Source organism: Microtus oregoni, unplaced genomic scaffold, assembly GCF_018167655.1.
Source record: "Microtus oregoni isolate MIOR12 unplaced genomic scaffold, Mior012 000037F_ref0000500, whole genome shotgun sequence".
In the NCBI taxonomy this organism is placed as follows: domain Eukaryota; kingdom Metazoa; phylum Chordata; class Mammalia; order Rodentia; family Cricetidae; genus Microtus; species Microtus oregoni.
In genome coordinates this window covers 6,952,037-6,974,244 of record NW_024543096.1, presented here as the reverse complement: position 1 = coordinate 6,974,244, position 22,208 = coordinate 6,952,037, and the positions used below count along the sequence as shown (strand labels likewise).

Genomic DNA, 22,208 nt, shown 5'->3' with positions numbered 1-22,208 from the left:
CAACTCAAGATCAATGCCAGTGCTTCCCATGTGTCAAACACTACGAGCAGCATGTTTTTCCTATGATTTTCCTTCCAGCTATTGCCCTAAATATCTTTTTGCTGCCACTGAAGCAAGCATTCTGCAACCACGGCATCTAAATGTAACTCCAGTGCAGCTTCACCACCACACCCTCCCAGATCGAGTCTCCAGGTCCAAGGCTGTGCTGAAAATGTCTAAGTAACACAGGGGAAGTGAGTTGGTCACCTCGGTTGGAATACAGGTCTTGAGCCTAGTTATACAACCATGCAATGCATGCCTCCGTTTCCTCACTTGCGAAAGGGGCTTACTTCCCACTTCCAATGTTTATGAAGCCTACAAGAGTTACACAGTAAAATGCGGTGTGCTATTTACTAGGGTTTCTCCCGTTATGTGTTTTATTCAGAACCAGTCCATGTGTTTTGTAAATGAAAAGTAAACACAGTGAGATTTACATTGTTCAACATTCAGTTCACATTCCCTAAGCCAGAAAAAAACAACAACATTGCAATCCCTCAAAATGCCTAAGACAAATAAATATGGATCCATATGTTTCTTCCTCTGCCTCATCTGCTCATCATTGCCAAGGCTGGCACAAAGCCAGTAGGGAAGAGGAGGTGCGGTTGGGGCTCAAGCAGCCCTGGTGATTTCCTGCCAGCCCTTGCCAGTGAAGCAAACATCTGGGTGCTGCCCTTACAAGCTCTCCCTATAATGGTCTATGTTGCAAATCAAGCTGTTTGCACATTGTTTTAACTAGACTTTGCATATATATAAGGTATCAATGAAGGCAATGAGCACACCCGTTGCTATCTTTCCTCCATGCCTATACTGGGTATGAACCCATACTGCTCATGGCGGATTATCATAGATGAAGTTAAAGAACACAGAGATCTGTTTATCACATGTCCATTCCTGGAACAACACACACGAGGGATGTAGTCTACAAGGAGAAGGCTTATTTGTGATTTCAGAGGTCTCAGTCCACGAAAGCAGCTTACTCCGATGCAGCCAGGAGAGGGGGTAGACGGCCACATGTCTTCATAAAGACACAGTGACTTAACTTCCTCCCACTAGACCCCAATCCACAGTCTCTATTACCTCCAGTCATGCCACAGGCTGTCAATCAAGTCTTTGGTACGTGGTCCTTGGGATACACCTGCCCAGAATATCCCAAGATCCATCATTTTACACAGAAAAGATCAAGCTGCATTCCTTTGACCCCGTTTGTTCACGAAAAGCTCCCAATCCTTTCTTAGCCATGAATTTTTAGAAATTCAATGGAAAAAATCCTAAATTCTTAAGTAGCTGAGCCTTCATTCTCCCAACAGTTCGTGACCCTGACTCTTCTTAGGAAAATGAGGCCTCTCCTAGGCTTAGGAATGATTAGAAAAAGGCTACAGAGAGAGACACCAAAGTTGTGAAATATTCTAGGAGCTGAATATTACTTTGTATGCTCAAAAAAAATTAATGATCATGTATCATTGCTACAACTTGAAACTGTTCTTAAAAGCCTGACAAGGAAATTTTCACTTTTATGTACAATTATTCTTTAAGGATTTTACTGATATGAATCAAGATATTGTAAAGTTTACTACCTTGTAAATCATTAATTATTTGCTATAATTCTTGACATTGCAAAAGCATCATTAGATAGTTCAGAACATTTCTTTCATTCCATTTAAAAGTCCTATACTCAGTCATTTCCAACCCCCCCTCAGATTCTGACAACCACCGATTTAATTCGCATCTCTGTGGATTTCACGTGAGTGGGATGGTATAGTAATGTGGCCTTCTGTGTTCTATTCCCTCAGGTTGCCATGTGTTTATGGTCTATCTCCATTGTAGTATCGACAATATTCTTATTTATGGCTGAATGTCTCCCTGTATGAATATAGTACATATGTTTATTCATCAGCTGACGGCTATTTGGATAGTACAAATCATGTTGTTATTAACATTCATGTCCAATTCTGGAGATCAAACATACATTTGCATTCTTATTGTTTGCCCAGGACTTGGTCTCATAGGTACCAAGGGTTGAACTCTGAGGCGAACTGCCAGTGTCTCACTGGAGTTGAGCCATCTCACACGTCCCATTACCACTCTCTTCATACCCTTGTCAGCCCTGTTGTCTTTCTTAAAACAAACACACCATAGTCTGCCTCGTACAGGTGAAGCGTGTCCGGCTGCATTTTATTATCTACGGTAATGTCCTTGCATTCATTTGCATTTTCAAGTAAAGCAATGAGGTTGACCATGTTTTCACGTGTTTCCTTTCATTTGCGCATCTTCTTTGGAGTTAATGTCTACTCAAATTACTTACCCAATTTTTAACCACACTGTTGATTCTCTATTGTCAAGCTGTGAGAGAGATCTCATATCTGGATTCTAGACATTTTACGTGCAACATATGGTTATCAATTATTGTCCCATATTCTCTATACTTTTCCTACTTTCTTTAATGAAACAAGCAAGCAGGGTTTTTTATGTAGCCTTGGCTGGCCTGGAACTCCCTCAGTAAATCAGGCTGGCCTCTCGCAAAGATCCAGCTGAGTCTGCTCAAGTGCTAAAGGCAGAAGCTGCCACACTTAGCCTCTTTTCACTTTCTTGATAGAATCTTCTAATACACAAAAATTATGGAATTATGATGAGATCTATATGTTGCTTTTTCACAAATACAGACTTTGTTCCCTTGTAAAAGTCAAGTTCAGTTCGGCATGAGAAAGACCTCCATACAATGCATAGCAAAAGAATCTGTCTACTTTGGAGTGGTCAAAGCTCTATTTTCCACTTTGCTTTTCAATGAGGAAAACAGGATGGGCTGGAGCAGGTATTAATAGCCCCAATGCTGACATCATCCCTCCGTCAATCATAAAGATTACTCCTACTTTCTAGGAATGAGGAAATGAAAGACATTTTCAAGCACTAGCCATTAGTTTAACGATGCCTGAAACGTGGGCTCCACTGAAGAGGGCTGCAGATTCTCAGGACCAGGTGGTGCTTTGATCCCTAAGGGCACAAATGCTCAGATATTAATACGAAGGGTCTTTTCTAGGACTCTGGTCACTTCTGAGTCCACTGTGTCTTTGGAGTGTTCTAGACTTTAAAAAAAAAAAAAGTGTCTCCATTTTCTGATGTTACCATTTGAATACACGCTGCGAGCCCCACCCCTCCCCGAACGCAGCGCCTCCTGAGAAGTATGCACTCATTTTCACAGCTCTGTGACCTTTCATTTGTTATTTATGAGCTTTTGAAAATCTAATACCTCTCTGACAGATTTAATTTGTGCTCTAAATTACCTTCGCATGAGTTACTCAACTGCTGATTTTATTCCAATAGATTATTTGCTACACTCTGGAATAGGGGAAAATAAGCGCTTTGAGAACTACCAGGCATTCTCTACTCAGAAGACAATTTAAAAGAGCTGCAGTCGGTATGAACGGTACCAGACGAAAAAAGGAGAATCCGTACACTAGTCACAGATGTAAAGGGATAGAGCCCTAACCCAGGTCAAACTTCCCAAACCTATACTCCATAATCTCCTTTTTATATAGAGTCCACAGATAAGATCCTCCCACTCTTTAAACCAGCCAGCAAAGAAAATCAGGTACCTCTATAAGATACCCTGACTAAAAACCCAAATGCTACAGGACAAGAGCTCAGTGCCAAGTCAGAACAAAGGCACCTGTGCAGTACAGAACCAAAGCAAATTGAAAGCATTTGGAAGCTATTCAATTAAAGCAGACGCCTAATACAAATACAAAATGGAGTTCTGGGGCCTGAGAAGTCATGAAAGGTCTTGATTTAATTGTTAATGTGTACAGGGTTTTTTTTTTTTAATATGTAAGGTTTGGTGATGATGTAAAGACCCAGAAGCGTTAATTCCACTGCATGTATAAACTAAAAGCATGTACTCACAGACCTGAATTACTTAAATATAATATTCAGGCCAAAGGTAACAACTTCCTTGTGTTTGGGAATTGCTCAGATTAAACGGTGACTTTTAAAAATGTGCTTAAGATTTTTTTTTTGACATGTCTCTATTGTGAGAAAGATCCTGCATCTATCATGAGTCTGAGTCAACCTTAATCAGTGGGCCAGAGGGTGTGGAAAGCGACTTCATTTGCGAGACGGGTCATAGAAGGCAATGCCACTTAAATGCAGTGTGCTGGGATTTCCATGCTAGAACCCTGTGACCTCTGTAGTCAGTCTTAGTGACGAGGCTGGGATGACACAGAGGAAGCATAGTAGCCAGTCAGGGCTGCTGAGACGAACAGAAAGAGACCTCCCAGCCTGTTCCAAAGCCCCAGCACCACTCTTCCCCCTGGCCCAGTTCTAGCGCCATGACACCTAAACAGAGCTTCTTAGAATAGGCCATCCCTTTCCAAATCATGACCCACTGACCATGAGCAGTAACAACTGTGACTCATGTCCAGCTAGGAATTTGGATTAAAAATCTCTTTCACATTGTTATGAAGTTCGGCTATCCAAATCCAGCCAGCAATAGCCACAGCTGAGGAAGGACAGTAACACGAAGAACTGTTCTGTGTCGTTAACTGTTGGGGCCCAGAGAAAAACAGTCTGCTAACCCTGCTTTCAGCAATTTCAATTCCTCTCCCCTGCTTTGAGCCCCCTTTTGTCTTTTTGCTGACTCTGGTTCTTCCCAAGTGTGGCCGGCTGCTGCAACAGCGTTCTCAGGGAGCCCCTAGTCCAACTGTCCCAAAGCCTTAACAAAGCAGGGAGGTAGGTACATCCCGGCATCCCTAACTGCATCAGGTAACTTGGCACTCCAGTCGGAGAGTACCTTTATCCCTGGAACAAGAGAATAGTGTGGAATCTATCCATATCAGCATAGGGAGGAATTGGTTTCCCAAAGGGAACCAAGGTACGGTGATCTGAAAAAAAATGCCTGGAATCTGGGACAGCAAATTCCTACACATGTCCACTCCGATGTATAAAACAGCATTTGAATAATGCTTTAATCTGGAATGAATATTTCTGCAATGCCAAGAAAGCAGAACTACTGTTTTTCCATGTGCCCCTTTCCACATAAAAAATAGGTAGAGCAATGATGACATCTGGGGGGCATCCACAGCCAGCTCTCCCAGGGAAAACCCCCTTCTTCCTGGAATGGGTTTATGCTAACCTCAATTGCATGCAGTCACTAGGGAGCACTGTTCAGTACACGTGGCCCACGCTGTTGGCAACTGCTGCTGGGTTCAGCACTGGACGTGTGAGCCAACCAGGCAAATTAGTGTTCTTGGACAGTTTTCCTTTAGAACAGACCACATCCCTCTCTGGAGTAGGAGATGCAATAAAGCCTAGAACCACGTGAATGCGACATTCCTCTCCACTTGGCACAGGACAATGAAGCTTACTAGCTTGGAGACAAGAGGGGAAAATGGGGAGAACTCCAACCACGTTCAGAGTTTGAGTTTGGGCCAATTCTTAGCTCTTCCCTTACAGTCTAGTACCCTTCCAGCCAAGAGATGTCCTGGACGTCTAGGTTAGTTTGAGATTGAGACGTATTTCCTATCCCTTGCAACCAAGAGCTATAAATCAAGGGTCTTCCTAAAGGATCCATCTATCAACTTAAATTTTCCTATAGAACTAATGTTTCTTTAATGTAGTACAGCTTTAAGCTTATCGGTCAAAGGCTGGAGCACAGAGGGCTTTGAAAATGCCCGTTATGGAGAACTAGCTAGAGATGACTTCTTTTGGATTTTAGAGGCACTAACGTTGCATTTCCAACTTATGGGGAGAAAAATGTTCACATTCCTGATCTAAACTGAAGATTCATTTGCATGAAAATCGATGCTTTTAAAAAATGTGCACTTCCTTTCTCTGGAGTCATTGGCAAGGCTAAAGTTATAGGGAAAAAAACAAACAAAACAAACAAACAAACAAGAAACAGCCTTCTGCTTTGTCCCAAACTCATTTAATGGACAATTGCATCAAAAATCTTCGGCTCCTGAAAGATAGAGGATGCCTAGGGAGAATGTCTGGCAATGTAGTCTCATCTAAGGATGCTGAGTTTGTTCTGGGAGCTGTTTCACTTGTTTGCTGTTTCTACCAACTTGAAAACTTTTGAGAACTGACATTAAGGCTTTTTCAAGTATAAACAATAAGGTAGGAAGGACTCAAAGAGGTCCCCACACTAGAATGGGGCACTGAAAAAACGTTAGCCTGCTATCTTTTTTTTTAAGCTACATGGAAACAGGCGAAGGTTGGGAAATTTCTTGTTTGGGTGTCTTTTCTTGGTCTTTCCTATATGTTTTAAAATGTCATGGTTTCCTTTCATTTTTATGGGAGTTTTGTCCTAGAGACCTTTGCATGACATAAAAGATGGCACTCAGTAATCAATACGAAGTTATCAGTGAGTTAAGTCAGGACAAGATACACTCTTATGTTCAAAATAACCCAGCTACAAACCCAACATTCTAAATTTTACCTAGTTTTAGGTAAATGTGTGTTGTACGTGCATTGTGCAACGCTTGTGCTTCTTACACCCACGAAGTTCAGAAGAGGGCAGCAGACCCCCTTGAACTGGAATCACGGCTGATGGCAAGCCACCATGTGGTCCCTGGGAATTGAACCCCAGTCCTCTCAAAGGATAACTCATGATCTTACTTGCTGAGTCATCTCTCCAGTCCTTCGAACCAAGCATTAGAATGAGACATATCTTCTCTCCCCTGATGACAGAGCAGCCACCGGGCACTCTCTCAAGGGACTCCCCAAAGGCATCTGCAGTGACCCATTCATCTTCTTCCACTAAGTTTGAGTGTTTTGAAGCTTCACCAACATGAAGGGCACTATTAGCCATGGGTTCCAAAGAAGAACCTGCCTTCTCTGACTCCATGGAGTTAGTTACACGATTTGAACTAGCTTTTATTGTTAAGGGGTATTTGCACAGTATTTGAGACCACCTTTTTCTTTCTTGTTTGAGGGCTGAGGTGTGCTATTTCTTCCCTGTCACCCCTCCCAGCACCTCATGAACTGCCACTCACCAGTGCTGACTGTCCAAAGCTCAAGGTGATAGATGCAAGCAATGTCACTATCTTTATACTCTTTCTGCGGAAACCTTCCTTCTGTCTTTTGTGTTAACTAAAACCCATCTACCAATGAGAACGAAGCTTTCTTTTGGGCTAACTACAGTAAAGTGTGTTCATCCTTGCAAGCTCCAGGCACCTTGAGCATGTGACCCAGGTGTCATTCCAATCCTCAAATGCCTGACAGAGCATGGCTTTCTCTTCACATAAACGGTCTTCCTTTCTTCAAAAGCTAAACCTTCTGTCCTTCCAGCTGTTGCAGCGAAGTAAGAAACGTAAAGAATAAATCTCATCTCTACCCATTATGGTCCTGTAACCTTGGTTCTTAGTCAGGATTGAAAAGCAGCCAATGATGTGTCTTCGCTGCCACCTTGCATGGAGCATGGTGGGTTTTGCCCACAGTGCCAGGAATCCTGACCAAGCTCTTGTTAAAAGTGTGCTTCCATTTGTCTCGGATATAGTTCAACCTTGAGAATGGACTGAAGTTGCATGTTTGGTAGGTATGGGGAGACCTTCCGGAATTTCTTATAGGAAGAGAACCAGCCTCTCCTATCTTCTCATGGGAAAAAGAAAAGGAAGGTACAGCCAATATTATAGTTTAGAAACGAAATGTCCGCAAAGGTGCATGCTGACAGGCTTGGTTGACAGCAGATGGGTCTAGGGAAGTGACTGGATCCTGAAAGCTCTGAAAGCTCTGACCTCATTCATGGATTTTGTGTAGGTGGGGTTCCACTGAAGGAAATAGACCACTGGGGACATGCTGTGAAGAGAGTCTGCATTCCCATGCCTGCCTGCCTCTCTGTGCTTCCTAGTCACTATGAAGTGAGCAGGTCTCCTTCACCACAGACTTCCCTGAAGATGCTCTGCCTCACAGCCAGCCCAGACACAATGGCCCCAGTGACCATGAGATAGCTGAGACCCCAAGACAAAGGAAGCCAGGATCCTGTCAGGTGATTTTCACAGGTATGTGTCACAGGAACGACAAACCACCACAGGTATTGGTTTCATTTTTTAAAATGGCTTACATCATAACTCCGTGGCTAAATCACTATTTTCAAATAACTTGATTCCTCAGCAGCCAACTTCTAAATCTTAATCATGTTTCTCATTTGACAAAGGACATATTTAAGAAGCAGATTGTGCTAGTACCTACTCGCTCCCCACCCCAGGTCTCTGATCCCTTCAGGTACAGACCATGATGACAGCTCAATGTTAGTTTCTTTGTTTTGGAAAAGCAGTTAGTTGGGTTTCCTAACCTGCAACACTATTTTTTAAGTACATTTAGCTACTTAACACAGTTACATAAAGGAAGGAAGGATTTCATCACCCTGAGCATGAAGACAAATAAACAATATCAATGAACTCCATGTCCCTATCATCGAGGTTGCAATCCTTCCTTGTTTACCAAGCTCCAGGAATCGGTCTGCCTCAACCTCTCCAGTCCTGAGATTGTAAGAAGCATATGCACCGTACCCAGATGCTTTACTTTTTTGTACACAGGTTCTGTGTGTTGAACTCAGATCCTCATGTTTGCAAGGTAGGCATTTTATTTATTGAGCTATCATTTCAGCACCACACTGTCCTAGAAGATGTTTCCCTTCCCAGGTAACTTTGTCTGTCCTGCCCCACTCCCCAAGAACCTCCAATTCATTTTTCCTCAGAAGCCTGTAGCATGGCATTCATATGTATATATTATGAATCAGAATGCACACAATTCATTCTAATCTTACAGACAACAGTTGCTATATTGTGATTACCGTCTGGATGGGGTCAGGTCATTCAACACACCTGCTTTCAGATATATCCTACCTACTTGGTTCTGGGGAGGTAAAGAGAAGTCAAATGCTGCATAGACATTGATGCCTTTAAGGAGATCATAATCAGACGGGAAAGGCAATAATCACCTTAATAATCATAGTGCGAGTTGCTAATACCAGTAATTAAAGGAAGCGATCCATACTAATTTAATCCATGTTCGTGTCAGAGTAGATAATATCCCATTTTAAACATGAAGAAAAGAAAAGCCGCGTGTCTAGGGTCATAGTCTTAACCAGTGGTGAGCTAAAATTTGAACCTAAATCTGAAAAAAAAAAAAGGAATCAGATAAAGAAAGGCAGCTTCCCTTACTGTCTTACTGCTGCGATACAAGCCTCTAACTGCGGCAACTAGAGCAAAGTTTCCAGGAAGCAAAGAAAAATATCCTACCACAAGGCCCAGAGAGCCACAAGAAAAATGAATCTCCTATCAATGAAACTGGGAAGAAAAAGAAAACTGAGTTCTGCTATCACACCTGATGACAAACGCTATGTCCAAGCAGAGGTAGTTCTTAGCTCAAGATGGACAAGGCATCAACCATCTCTGCGGTCTCCGATATCCCTGTGCGACCTGGGGTGCATCTCTGGGATTACAGGATCAGCACTGCACCCCAGGAGATGAGCTCTCTTTAGGAAAGGCCTCATGTTAACCCAGCTCCCTGACTTCCATGCTGAGCTGCATCAGTGATGCTGACAGATGGAAGAAGAAGCGAGGAGCCTGGCATAGCCACTCAGGCCATGTGCTCTTCCAGCTGCCTATGAAAAAAACATTGTATCTCCTCTGCCTGCTGGGTCAGGTGGTTATCTCTGCTGATATACCTCAGCAATAGGCAAACAACCCAGGATCCATTACAATTTATAAAGACCTGGATAAATTCCTGTTATCCTTCCAATTACTAAGTAAATCAGTAGTAGTAGGACACGGGAAATGAGAGAGAAGAGAAAAGACACTAAAATTTCATTATAACATGAGCGAACACAACAGACTTCATGTCAGGAAAAGGAAGCCTGCCTCAGCAAGACAGAATACTGCGTGATCTCAGGATAAGCGTGATCTACAAGCTGTGAATTCACAGATGCAGAGAGCAGAAGGACAACTGCCTGAGGCTTCTGGTAGACGAGAGTGAACCCGCAGCGGCTGGTCAGAGTGCAGAGTCCCAGTTAGACAGGAGGAAGCTATCGTCCAGCAGGATGACTACAGTTGATAATAGAACGTTGATACTTAACAAACGGCTTATGAAAGAGAGCTTAAACATTCTCAACACACACCAACAGGCGTGTGACATTAATAGATATAGACAGCAGCTGGATATAATTATTTCACAATATAGACACATTCTAAAAGTCCACATTATATATCATGAACACATACGACTTAAAAATGAATGAATACATAATGAATAAATAAATAAATAAATAAATACAGGGACAACTTTGAGAAGTGCCATGGCCAGGGTAGGCAAAGATCTCAGATCCAGTGCAGCTTAGCCTTCTGTGACCCTAAGTACACAAGCATCTGCTGAAGCACTGCCCCTCACTCCAAGACTGCAAGTTTGTGGTTTTGTCCTAAGGAGGGCTCTATCCTAAACATCTGGACCAGTGGACCCTGGCCAAAGGAAGGCAAACGACATAGTTCGTATTTGTGCCAACGAACTTGCTTTCCTAGCAGAAAAGGTAGGTTAATGAACAGAGCTCCGTGCTATCCTCCCTTCGCAAACCAGAGTCTTCAAAGAGGGGAAGATGGCAAGCTGACAAAGCCAGGGAAGTGGAACTGGGGCACAGAGAACCATCGGCCACACAAAAACCTTCCTCTGGCGCTTGCTCTAGCGCTGATTTTTGGGAAATCACCCAGAACCACTTGAAGGAACAGCACGGGGACTCCTCAGCCAACAGACAAAAGAAGGGCCTAGCTTGAGATGGCTTGTCTGTTAGCCAGCTTAAGAAAGCACAGGGAAACACTCCATTGCATCATGCTAGCTGGCTTAGAGGTCAGGGACTAGACCGCCTCTTTCTCCCTCTGCCCTGGACGGGAGGTCCTGAAGGACACAAAAGCGACCCCTTATAGCCAGAAGCCAAGCTGTGCAGATGTAACTTGTGGTGGCCAGAGGCCTCTTCTCTACTTTAGGATTATAGTGAGGATATTTACAGTGTGTGGCAGGCAGATCAGAGCAGTGCGGGTCTAAGGTGCCCTGAAGCTACGCAGCCCAGGCTAGACCTTGCCACAACTCTGTAGGCCTGAGTAAATTCCCTACCCCACCCTGAGCCTCGGTCTCATCCTCTACAGGAGGGAGAAATCACAACCCAAAGCTCCTCCAGGTCTCACAGGATTAACAGGGGTGAGGAACTGAACAGACTTGGGTCAATGCTGACACAAGCTCGCTGGATAATGGAATTCTCAAAGCTGCCTGGGGCTGTTGTGGAAGGCACCTGGCTGCCCACGGGGCATCAACGCCCTGCTGGGAACTGTTGGCTTTCCACTCTGAAAGCCAGCGACCTGTGACGGGTTTAACAGAGGTATTCAGTAGCCCCGAGTTCAATGGAAAGATGCCAAGACGGACAGGAACAGTTTCTACCAGCTGTTCTAGTTCTCTCCACACTAAAATCAGTGTCCTTTGTTGAGGATAAAAACACAGAGCGAGTGAAATAGGCGGATTCAGGAAGGTCTAGTCAGAACCTGGCAAATTTGAGAATGTCTTTTCCTTAAGGGAGGAGAGGCCTCGGAGACACAAGCCGTCCTACCATCAGTGGTAACAAACTATTGCTAATTAAGATTGCTTACGCCTATTCAGAAAACCCTACCCGCTCCTTCATGTATAAAGCCCATAGCTAGCTTTAAAGCTAAATGAAAATTGGCAAGTAAGAAAAAAATACATTAAAATAAAATGAGTTAATTCAATACAAAGGAAACTACCAATGACGCGTTCATTGGGCAGTAGTTACCAGTGGGCTAAGATGAATGTCTCTCTTCCAGCACTGGTCTTTTATTTCCCTTCCCTCAGCTCATGACCTGTAGAATACTCTGGCAATGGAGGTCTTTCACCCCCACCACCCTCACAGTCTAGGCTTATTATGACCCTGTGTACAAATGAAGAAGGCAGGACACCAAAACACACACACACACCACACACACACACACCACACACTACACACACACACACACACACGGCAGAGAGCTGGTTCAAGGGTAAGAGACACTGCTTCAGGAAGCTCTGCCCTTAAGGAAATATAGTATCTCCGGAATGGGGCGACGGAGGAAGGGTGGGAATGAGGTAATGTTTCTGGTAGTCAGTGGACAACAGAAGGGCCTGAAGATCTCCACAGCACCTGCTGGAGGGAAGAGACCACTGAACATGATTTTGGCAGTTCCTGACAGCTTCTGTTCTGGAGTTTGGCAGAGGAGAGACTTGGGTAGTACTTCCTGGAAAAACGGGGGCTGGACCTGGTGGGGAGTCACAGTCAGGTAAGTGTGTAAAACGCTGGCAAGGGGAGAATAAAGGGGAGGGGAGAGCAGGTGGGGGAGGGGGAGAATGAAGAAGAGAGAGCTCTCAAGTGATTCCCAAGCTTTCAGCAACACTCTCAGCACTGGTTACCAGGCAGTGCGTCCCTGGTGGTGAGAGATTCAGCAATCAGTAAGCACCTCTGACCTTAAAGTCCAGGCAGTTCTGTGGCAGTAAAGTTTAGAAAACTTTAGGGTGTTTCTCAAGTTGTTAGCAAGGGGAAACTGCCCCAAAGGCCTTCTGTTCTTTCATGGGCCTGGCAAACAACACCCAGTTCCCAGTTGCACTCAATTAAAGAACTGCTGAGCCATCCAATAAAAGAATAAAAGACTGAGAGAGTCCTTTATGCTGCCACTGTGAGCAACGGTAACTAACGGTAACTGAGGGCAAAGTCTTGGTAGTGACGTGAAAGGTACCAAGGTTTCCATCTTACCTAACTTTCTCTGACGGTATTCACAGAAGGAAAAGCGAGCCTGGGGTGGGTGCAAAGGAACATACAGCAGTGTGGTCCCCGAAACAGAGGAAGGGTCACGATGCATTCATCTTAAATGCATCTGTATAGTTGAGGCAACCTACTTCTAATATCCATACCAGTCAATCTGGGTGGCTATGTAGGATCCTGCAAGGTCTTTCTCCTGTGGGTGAAGGGGGAAAATCCGGCCTGAGAGTGAGGTACAGGGAATTAGAATAGAGGCAAAGGAAGTCGGTCAGAGGTCCTGGAAGGACTTAGGCTCCGTATGCCTCACTCCAAGTCCTACTGTTTACATCTACAGCTTCTACGTACCCAGCTGGCCTGAGTGTGCACAGAGCCCTCAAGCACCCAGCTGTCCCAAGTGTGCATAGAGCCCTCAAGCACCCAGCTGTCCTAAGTGTGCACAAAGCTCTCATGTACCCAGCTGTCCCGAGTGTGCACAGAGCCCTCAAGCACCCAGCTGTCCCAAGTGTGCACAGAGCCCTCAAGCACCCAGCTGTCCTAAGTGTGCACAAAGCTCTCATGTACCCAGCTGTCCCGAGTGTGCACAGAGCTCTCAAGCACCCAGCTGCCCTGAGTGTGCACAGGCACTGGCGTGGGTAACAAACTCTGTGATCCTGTGTCCACCACCACAGCAGAATGAGGGCTGTCTACCAGGGCTGTCTTCAGTGATGGGCGAGGCCACCACGGGAGCTACTAGCAACATGACTGTTGAGTAACTGAGTTGTTCAGTGAAGCTTAATTTAATTATACTTAATTCGTAGTTTAAGTTAAAAAGTCACTCACGAAAAATAAACACCACATGTGGCTAGTGGTCACAGTATTCGGTAATAGAGCTTGGAGTTAATAATAAATAAAGGAAGTCACTTAAAACTGTGACTTTGGATAAAGGTGAAGTAGAATGGTTATTACTGATCTAAGTATTCACACGTTAATTAAATCAGAAATACTGCACAGCTGTTTCTAGGGGTGTTCCTCAAAGTTTGATCAGTTTTCTTCTGGAGTCAAAGGGAAGTAAGGAGACCTAGGGGTCAGTATTTGAAGGCTGCCACCGAGATTTTGTGCTTGCCTTTCTTCCTCAGTCCATGGCTAAAATCTGAATACATTCAATTCTGTCAGTTATCTTATTGGGTAGCTTATTATTTTTTAACCCTAAGTTAAACAGATGAGGAAACTAAGGGAGGGCGGACCTAGTCCACCTGTGACCCAGGTACAGCGCGGCAGAGTCAAAGGCTGGAATCAGGCATCCAGGCTTCATATGGCATTTACAGCATACTTTGGTCTTCCATCGGTTAGAATGGAGGATAGCGGGTGCCCTGCTCAGTTTTTCTTGGATGTATAAGACCGTGTCACTCCAGGGGTGTAAGCCCATGTCTTCTTGTTGACATAACACAACTCCAAAGACTAGGGAATTTGCAAGGGACATCTGTTTTGATCACCCTTCTGGAAGCTGGAATGTTCAAGAGCATGGCTACTGTTAGTATTCAGGCACCTGTACTGGCCTGCCCTTGAGATCCTGACAGGATATGTCCTCAGATGTAGCCACTAAGTAAACCTCCTGTGCACATTCACTACCTTCCCCTCTCCCTCTTTCCCCTTCTCTGTCTCTCTTCTCTTCTGATTCTCCTGTCCCCAGAGGTCAGTCTCTCCTCCCTCCCTTTATCACTTTCCCCCAATTAAAAAACAAAACTCCACCTGTGTTCTATCGCATGGCATCTTTCTCTCACACACTGCACTGCTTTTTCGAAATTACAACAGCTATAGCATTTAAGATGGACTTGGAGATTCCACTACGAAATGGAAGATAGTGAAAAGCAAGCGAGCACGTGCAAAGAAAGGTCAAGCCACATTCGTGGGACAGCATCAGCCCACTCACCCGGGTCGTCTTAGTGTTTCTATGCTCTGATGAAACCGTGACCAAAAGCAATTTGGGGAGGAAAGGGTTTATTTTACTTACATTTGCATATCACTGCTCATCACGGCAGGAAGTTAGAGCAGGGTTTCAAACAGGGTGGGAATCTGGAGGCAGGAGTGGATGCGGAGGCCATGGAGGAGTGTTGCTTACTAGCTTGCTCTCATGCTTGTTCTGCTTGCTTTCTTATAGAACGCAGCCCCATCAACCCACAATGGGTAGGTCCTCTTCCATCCATCATTAAGATTAAGAAAATGCCCTATCGGCTTGCCTACAGCTCAGTCGTTTGTATGGAGGCATTTCCTCCGCTGAGGTACTTTCCTCCCAGATGACACTAGTTTAGCCGGAACACAAGCATAGCTCTCATGATCTGCTCCCCTGTAAAGGTCTCACTTCCCAATACAGTACAATGGCAATGACAACCCAACATGAGTTTGGGAGGAGGCACTGAATCTACACCAAGAGGGAAGTGGCCATTCATCTCTAGTTGGTACAGAGAAGGTATCTGAAGCCCGGGAACCAGGAGGATGAAGGAGACAAGGCAAAGTGAACCACGGTGCTCTGAACTCTCAACCTGCTAGTCCGTTTTCCCCGGACCATCGATGAGCTTCCATGTCTTTCTTAGATCATTGGAATCAGTAGGATGATGGTGGACAGGGATGAAGGACACAACAAGGTTGCAAGACGCAGAGGGAAGCAAGTGTTTCATTATACGTGGGAAGTTGATCTCAGGCCAACATTGCTAGCATGGGTGCAAATTCCTATCTTCATAAATCAAACTGCATGTTGTATTATAGAGCTAAATCCCATGTCAATCCCTAACTGCTACCTACTTCAGACAGTTCCAAATGTTCATGGTCTGACAGAATGCTCAGAAGCATCCTTGTCTTTTTAACACATGGTCTATTTCCCATGAGCTTTTTAAACTCTTCAGATGGTGAAAGTAAATACCAGACACTGGTTCATATGGTTGGATTGCTAAGAGTTTTAGCCCTTCCCTTGGAACTGTACCGCACAGTGATTGTTAAGTATGATCCAGAAGGTCTGGTGTCCCTGCTTGCAATCAAGAGAAGGGAAGGAATACTACTTCATCCTTTCTTACTATAAGCTCTGATGAAGCCCAAAGATCAGGTAAAATTAGATAACACCTGAGTGGCCTATACTTCACAGAGTTGGTTTCTGCTTTCCCTAAGACTGTGGACTATTTAATACAATACAGATCCAACACCTCCCAGTAGCAGCTCAGTGCCCATGGCGGAAAAAAAAAACCCTTCCAGGTCCATTATCAGTTAAGAGAACGCATTCCCTTCATCATTATTTATTCTGCCTACTAAGTCTTGGGCCCAGTTCTAAGTTCTAGGGCTATGGAGGAAACACAGCAGATGAACGAGGTATTTGATACTGCGCTCCCATCTGTATCTGGCTTAGCCCAGCTCTGAATTTTTGAAAGAAAAAAAAAAAACTGGCTCAATAAAATTAATATTAGGGTTCTGCTCAAGAGTCAGCTGATTAAATACAGCTCATTACCATTTCTGGCCCAGCAGAGCTCAAGTGTCTCTTAGAGGCATGATCGCTGAGAACACTTTACAATGCAAGAGCAAAAAAATTCAGCCGACGGATTTCTTTCAGAGTACCTGGTAGAACTCAAAAAATCCCAGGACTGTGCTAGACAGGCATTCCCCCAAGACACGCGGTTTTACAAATGCTGCTTTCTAGATGCTTCTCAAAACAGCCTTTTCTGCCGGGCAGTGGTGGCGCACGCCTTTAATCCCAGCACTCGGGAGGCAGAGGCAGGCGGATCTCTGTGAGTTAGAGACCAGACTGGTCTACAAGAGCTAGTTCCAGGACAGGCTCCAAAACCACAGAGAAATCCTGTCTCGAAAAACCAAAAAAAAAAAAAAACCAAAAAAACAGCCTTTTCTTCACCGCTCCTGTAGCCAGCACTTTGCTCTCCTCCTTTCCCTTTGCTTAGACAGCGCGATAGCGTCTCGACTCCCCTCAGCCTCTGGTTTCTCGTCTTTCCTATCTTTCAATATCACAGTCCTCTAAAACAGAGACCTACTAATGCAGCTTTGCAGCTGGAAACCACCTTTCGGGGCTGAGTGCTTACAGGAAATCACTTAAATTCTTTTCCATGATTACTTGGGAATGCAGAGCTGACAGCAGGCCCCAGGGGAATTACCAAAACGGCCACTTGGATTCCGGAGCAGCTACGCCATCTGTGGTAAAGCAGTGTGCCCTATTGGAGAGTCATCTCCTGGCACACCTCTGCTCCTGAGTCCTGTGAAAGAGAATGCTTGATCGTAAGATGCCAACACTATTTTAAAAGCTCAAAAACATGCCAGGGGACTCAAACCCAGGGGCAGCACAGCCAATGATACCTACGGTTTGAAAACTGCTTGCTCACGAGGCATGAGATCCTGCATACCACAGCATCTGCCCAAGACCCCCTGCATTGACAAAAGACATAGGCCTGGGACCAAGTCCGTTTGATCCTTTCTGGATCCCACACTGCCCTGCCCAGTGGTGGCTGGTAATACAGAATGCTGGACCAGTCTTCTAAACAGCTTGGCTCCAAAGCTATCAGCTCCTCAGACAGGATCGGGCACTGTCCCTCAGAAGGTGTGAGTGAGGCCTCTAGACTCAATGCAGTGCCCTGAGTAGGAAGAACCTATGGGCCCCAAACCAGAGCAAAGGAGCCAGTATGGCTTCTCTTATGGATACTCCCATTGGCCCATAAGGGATGTTTCACTGCCCATCCACCAGACTCTGCTCTGGGAAGTCCCAGGAGGTATATCTGTGGCACTGCGCATGACAAGCATTCCAGGGAACAAGCCGTAGCTGCTACAGTAGCAGCTCTTTATGCCCAGGGACCAAAAGAATACCACAGTGCAGGAATGACTGACCCAAAGTAGCAAGAAGAGTCTCCGTTGCACTCCAAGATGATGTGGGAATACACAACAAACCCACTGCAACTGGCAGCCGTCAGCACAGTGAACCAAGCCCAAGAAAGGCATGGCCACAAGACTCCAGAGCCCAGACAAAGGATATGATAGGCCAGCAGTTAGTGCCACTCAGCTGAGAGCCCCAGTCCACTGAGATGGAGGTGGTGATGCTTCTTAAATGAGAATGCAGAAAAGTCTACAAGACTCACAGGGTGAACATCAATAGCTGGGACCAAGGACATCACCACCACCACCACCATCAATTTCTAGGGAACTGGTCACAGATTCTGAGATTGCTGGAGACCCAGCTATCCATCATAGAGATGCACTGGACCAGCGTGAGGTCCCCTCCCCCTTAATTTATCCACATGTGTGGTGACCTGCAAAGGTCATACAGTGTGTTCTCAGAGTGTTGTGTGTGGACCGAGCTCAGGGAAAGGGGGGATTTGGCAACTGTTCCAGTCCCCCAGAGGCTACTGTTACTGAGCAAATCGATTCCCAGGCAATATCTGGGCTCCACAGAGTAGATAAGTGAACTTCACATCCCTAATGACCCCGGCCCGCACTTTAAAACACCCAAATTGAAACTATTTCATGTCAGCGAGTATTGGGAGAATTTTAACAACTGGATTAAAAGGCCAATCAATTGGTAAATCCCCAGGGGAAGTGCTAATGCCAGGGAATAGATTAAGCGTTAACTGATTTCAAGAGCAAATGGAAAGTGCAAATCTTCACAAACAAGGTGAGGAAAAGAATCAAGTAGAAGGCTTGGGAGTAACAGCAGAAAGAACATGGGGCCTGAGAAACCAGTGAGCTAAGTCTATGTACCACAGAAAAAATTCTCTTGTTTCCTATTGACCCCCCGACCCACATTTTCTGTTTTCTCTACGCACATAAAATGCAAGCTGGTTTATTCTGTTCATCCATTTCCTTGAGTATAGTGTAATAATCAGACACTGAAAATGTGCCCAGTATTAGGGTGGAGGAAGAGAGCAGAGGGCCTATGAGCATATTTCTTATCATTCTATGTTGTTTGCATTTTCTTACCACGAAAAAGTATTCAAAGCTATATGAAATGTTTTCTGCAAGCTATGTTTAATTCCAGGCCAGCTTTCCCTACTATCTAGTCTATTTCTTGGTCAAATACATCTAGTGCCAATCACTATGTGAGCAAGTCAATTTATTTCGAATTATGTCCCATCCCACACTGCCAATCCACTTACTAGCAAAATGGATTTGAGAAAGCCTATAATGAAAGATTCATAGTAAGGCTGTTAAATAAAACAAGCAAATAAAATGCCTGGAAAGGAAGGAGGAATAAAAGGTCCCGGCATGGCACCTGACTGTGGCCCAGGAAGGAGCACGGGTCCAAGACTCCGGCAGAAATGGAAGAGGTAGCAACATGATGGGACTATCATTCTTCTTGTCTGCAAAAAAGATTTTATGCCAGTTTATCAAAAGAGACATTTTTACTAGGTGCTGATTCTAAGAGACATTCTGTCAGACACCTTGGGAACATCATGATTTTACAGCTGTGAGCCTAGCCGCTAGAGTTCTCAAATTTGACCTTGAAGGAGAAAGCTTGATCACAAAAGCTGGCTGTTTCCACTCTCAAAAATCCTGACCCACCCAAAGGTCTGGGGGTTGGGGGGCAGAAGTAACGCGTTTCTGGCTGACTTGATGATGACGCCGCTACCAACCACACTGGCATCACACTGACTGACACCCTCGGAACTAAGACTGCCCATTCCACTATACCACTGGCAAAGGTTCTGTGCTGGCTTCTTGTTTGTTTGTTTGTTTGGTTGGTTGGTTTCTGGTCGACTTGACACAAGGTAGGGTCATCTGGGAGGAAGGAACCTCAATTGAGACAATGCCTCTATTAGATGGACCAGAAGGCAAGCCTGTGGGGTTATTTTCTTGATGAATGATTGATGTTGAAGGACTCAGGTCAGGCCCTGTAGACAGTGTCACCCCTGAGGAGGTGGTCCTGGGTTATATAAGAAAGCAGGCTGAGTAAGCCATGGGGAGCAAGCCAGTATGTGGCATTTCTCATGATTTCTGCTTCAGGGTTTTTTTGGGGGGGGGGGTTGGTTTGGTTTGGGTTTTTTTTTGGTTTTTTTTTGTTGTTGTTGTTGTTTTTCAAGACAGAGTTTCTCTGTGTATCTCTGGCTGTTCTGGAACTCATTCTGTAGACCAGGCTGACCTTGAACTCACAGAGATCAGCCTGCCTCTGTCTCCCTCAGCTCTGGAATTAAAGTTGCCTCAGCGCTGGGATTAAAGGCATGAGCTACCACTGCCCCGCTTCTGCTTCAGTGTTTGCCTGGAGTGCCTGCTGTGACTTCCCTTAGTGAGGGAGCTGTGGTGAGAGGTGTAAAATGAAAAGCAAAAAGCAACAACAAAACAAAACCTTTTCTTCCCCATGTTGCTTTAGGTCAAGGTGTTTTATCACAGCAGTAAGAATGCTACTGGGCAGTGGTGGTGCAGGATTTAATCCCAGCACTCGGGAGGCAGAGGCAGGAAGATCTCTGTGAGTTCGAGGCCAGCCTGGTCTACAAGAGCTAGTTCCAGGAGAGGCTCCAAAGCTACAGAAAAACCCTGTCTTGAAAAACCAAAAACAAAACAAAAGAATGTTAAGATGGGTTTATCAAGTGGTTCTGCTAAAACTCTTAACATTGGTATCTCAGGTTATTTTTACTGAACAACAACCCAGTAAACGCATTTCTATTGCTAAGGGAGGCAAGCATGCCCTTCTTATGAGCTAATCAGAAGGGACCTGAATATGGCCATGTATATTACCCTCCTTAACACAGACATGTCACACCCTCTGAGCCAATAGTGCTTAGATAGATGCTCATCACGCAATTGGTAAAATTCTGGTTTGTTAACAATAGCCTCGCTTCACCCGTAAAGCTGCTTTCCTGCCAGCACTCAAAACACATTGTAATTGTAAAAGCAAAAACCAGTGATCTTGGGAAAGCTCAGTGGGTAAAACTGCAGTCACCAAGACAGACTCCCTGATTTAATGCCCCTGGTGCCCACACGGCAGAAAGCAAGGAGCAGCTGAAAAAGTTATCCTCTGACTTTCGCAAGCACACACACACACACACACACACACACACACACACCATAAATACACACAAGAACCAAGTGGCTTTGGAGAATCTGCAATCTTTTTTCTTTTCTGCTGACATGTGGAAGGAAGAAGAACAACTGGTCCAAGAATTAACACAGACCCTTTCCCCAGAGAAGAGAGACTTGCTTTTAAGACAAACTGCATCGCTTGTCTTGAAATGATCCCTGAGTCAGGGACACCTGAACCACAGTGCTCAAGTCCACACCTGAGACCACTTGTCCCTAAATTCTACTTAGTCCACAGCTGTCAAAAGCACTTAGTGCCACAGGAAACAAGGGGCGCATTTAGCAGTTGCATCCAGATACAAACCACGGACAAAACCACAAACACTTCAACACTCACAACCGGCCTGATTTATAAAAGTACAAAGAGTCAGAAATAGCCGGGCACAGTGAAAGCTGCAATCTCAGCAAATAGGAGGCCAGAGCAGAAAAATCCTGAGACTGAGGACAGACCTTGACCTACCTTGCCTCCTGAAGTGGTGCAGGGGGAGGGGATGGGATGGGGTTGGGAGGTGGGCACTCTCAAAAACAAGCCAAGCCCAGCCAATACGTTTGCAGATATATGCATATACCTCAGAAAGGTTCAGAAGAATGTAAGAATTTCTAAAAGGCTAAAAATCTTTCTAAGGCCTTTGAATTCCAATAAATTAATGAGTTTTCAAAGACCGAGTTCAACACATTTCAGCTAAGCCCCCGTTGTATGATGCCAAGCACTATCTCGAAGCTAGGAATAAGCTTGCAGAACCTAACATCTCTTATGAGTGTAATGAGCACTTTGGAAAGCAGGATATGGGGAAGGTGGTAGCTAGATGTGTGGCTACGGAGTACCATCTGGATCAAAGGAATGAACACACTTAACTTCTGGAGCTCACAGGCGTTCTGCGAAAGATATGACTTCATGACACGCACCCGAGGAGCCAACGTCAGTGGGGAAAAGATGGGAACGGTGAAAGGCCCTGAACCAGGCACTGAAGGCTGCATATGGAAAAATTAGTCACACTTCTTCATGGTACCCTGAAAATTTTGCCCAAAGAGGCAACTTATGGCCCAAAATCCGCTTCCCAGAATTCCTTTCGGAAGTGCCCATGGCAGTTCTCGTTCCACGTCAGTAGCAGTCACTCACAGGCTCCTGGAGACATCTCTCATTCAACTTTTGCTTTCCCAACATTGTCATTCACTCTTCCTGGTGCTGGAAACTCAGACAAAAGCCCAAAAGTGTAGCTGCTTTTATGAGGAGCATGAAGTACAGGGACATGGGCAGGAACTATTAGAGCCCCCACACCTGCCCAGGACCGGCCACATCCAGGGTTTGCGTTGGGAGAAAAGTAAATTCTAAGTTACTGTTTGACAGGAGGCGGCAGTA

General features: G+C 45.0%; 1 protein-coding gene across 4 annotated transcripts in view; it reads right to left on the bottom strand.

Moving 5' to 3' along the window:
• Lypd6 (LY6/PLAUR domain containing 6) overlaps window positions 1-22,208 on the bottom strand; it is a 116,912-nt gene that overhangs the window by 35,282 nt on the left and 59,422 nt on the right. Inside the window, exon 1 of one of the 4 annotated variants that reach the window (XM_041631374.1) lies at window positions 16,873-16,938. The exons of the other annotated variants lie outside the window; for them this stretch is intronic. The gene's annotated coding sequence lies outside the window, so the exon portion shown is untranslated. Of the gene's footprint in view, window positions 1-16,872; window positions 16,939-22,208 lie in introns of those variants that run through there. 4 annotated transcript variants of the gene reach the window in all.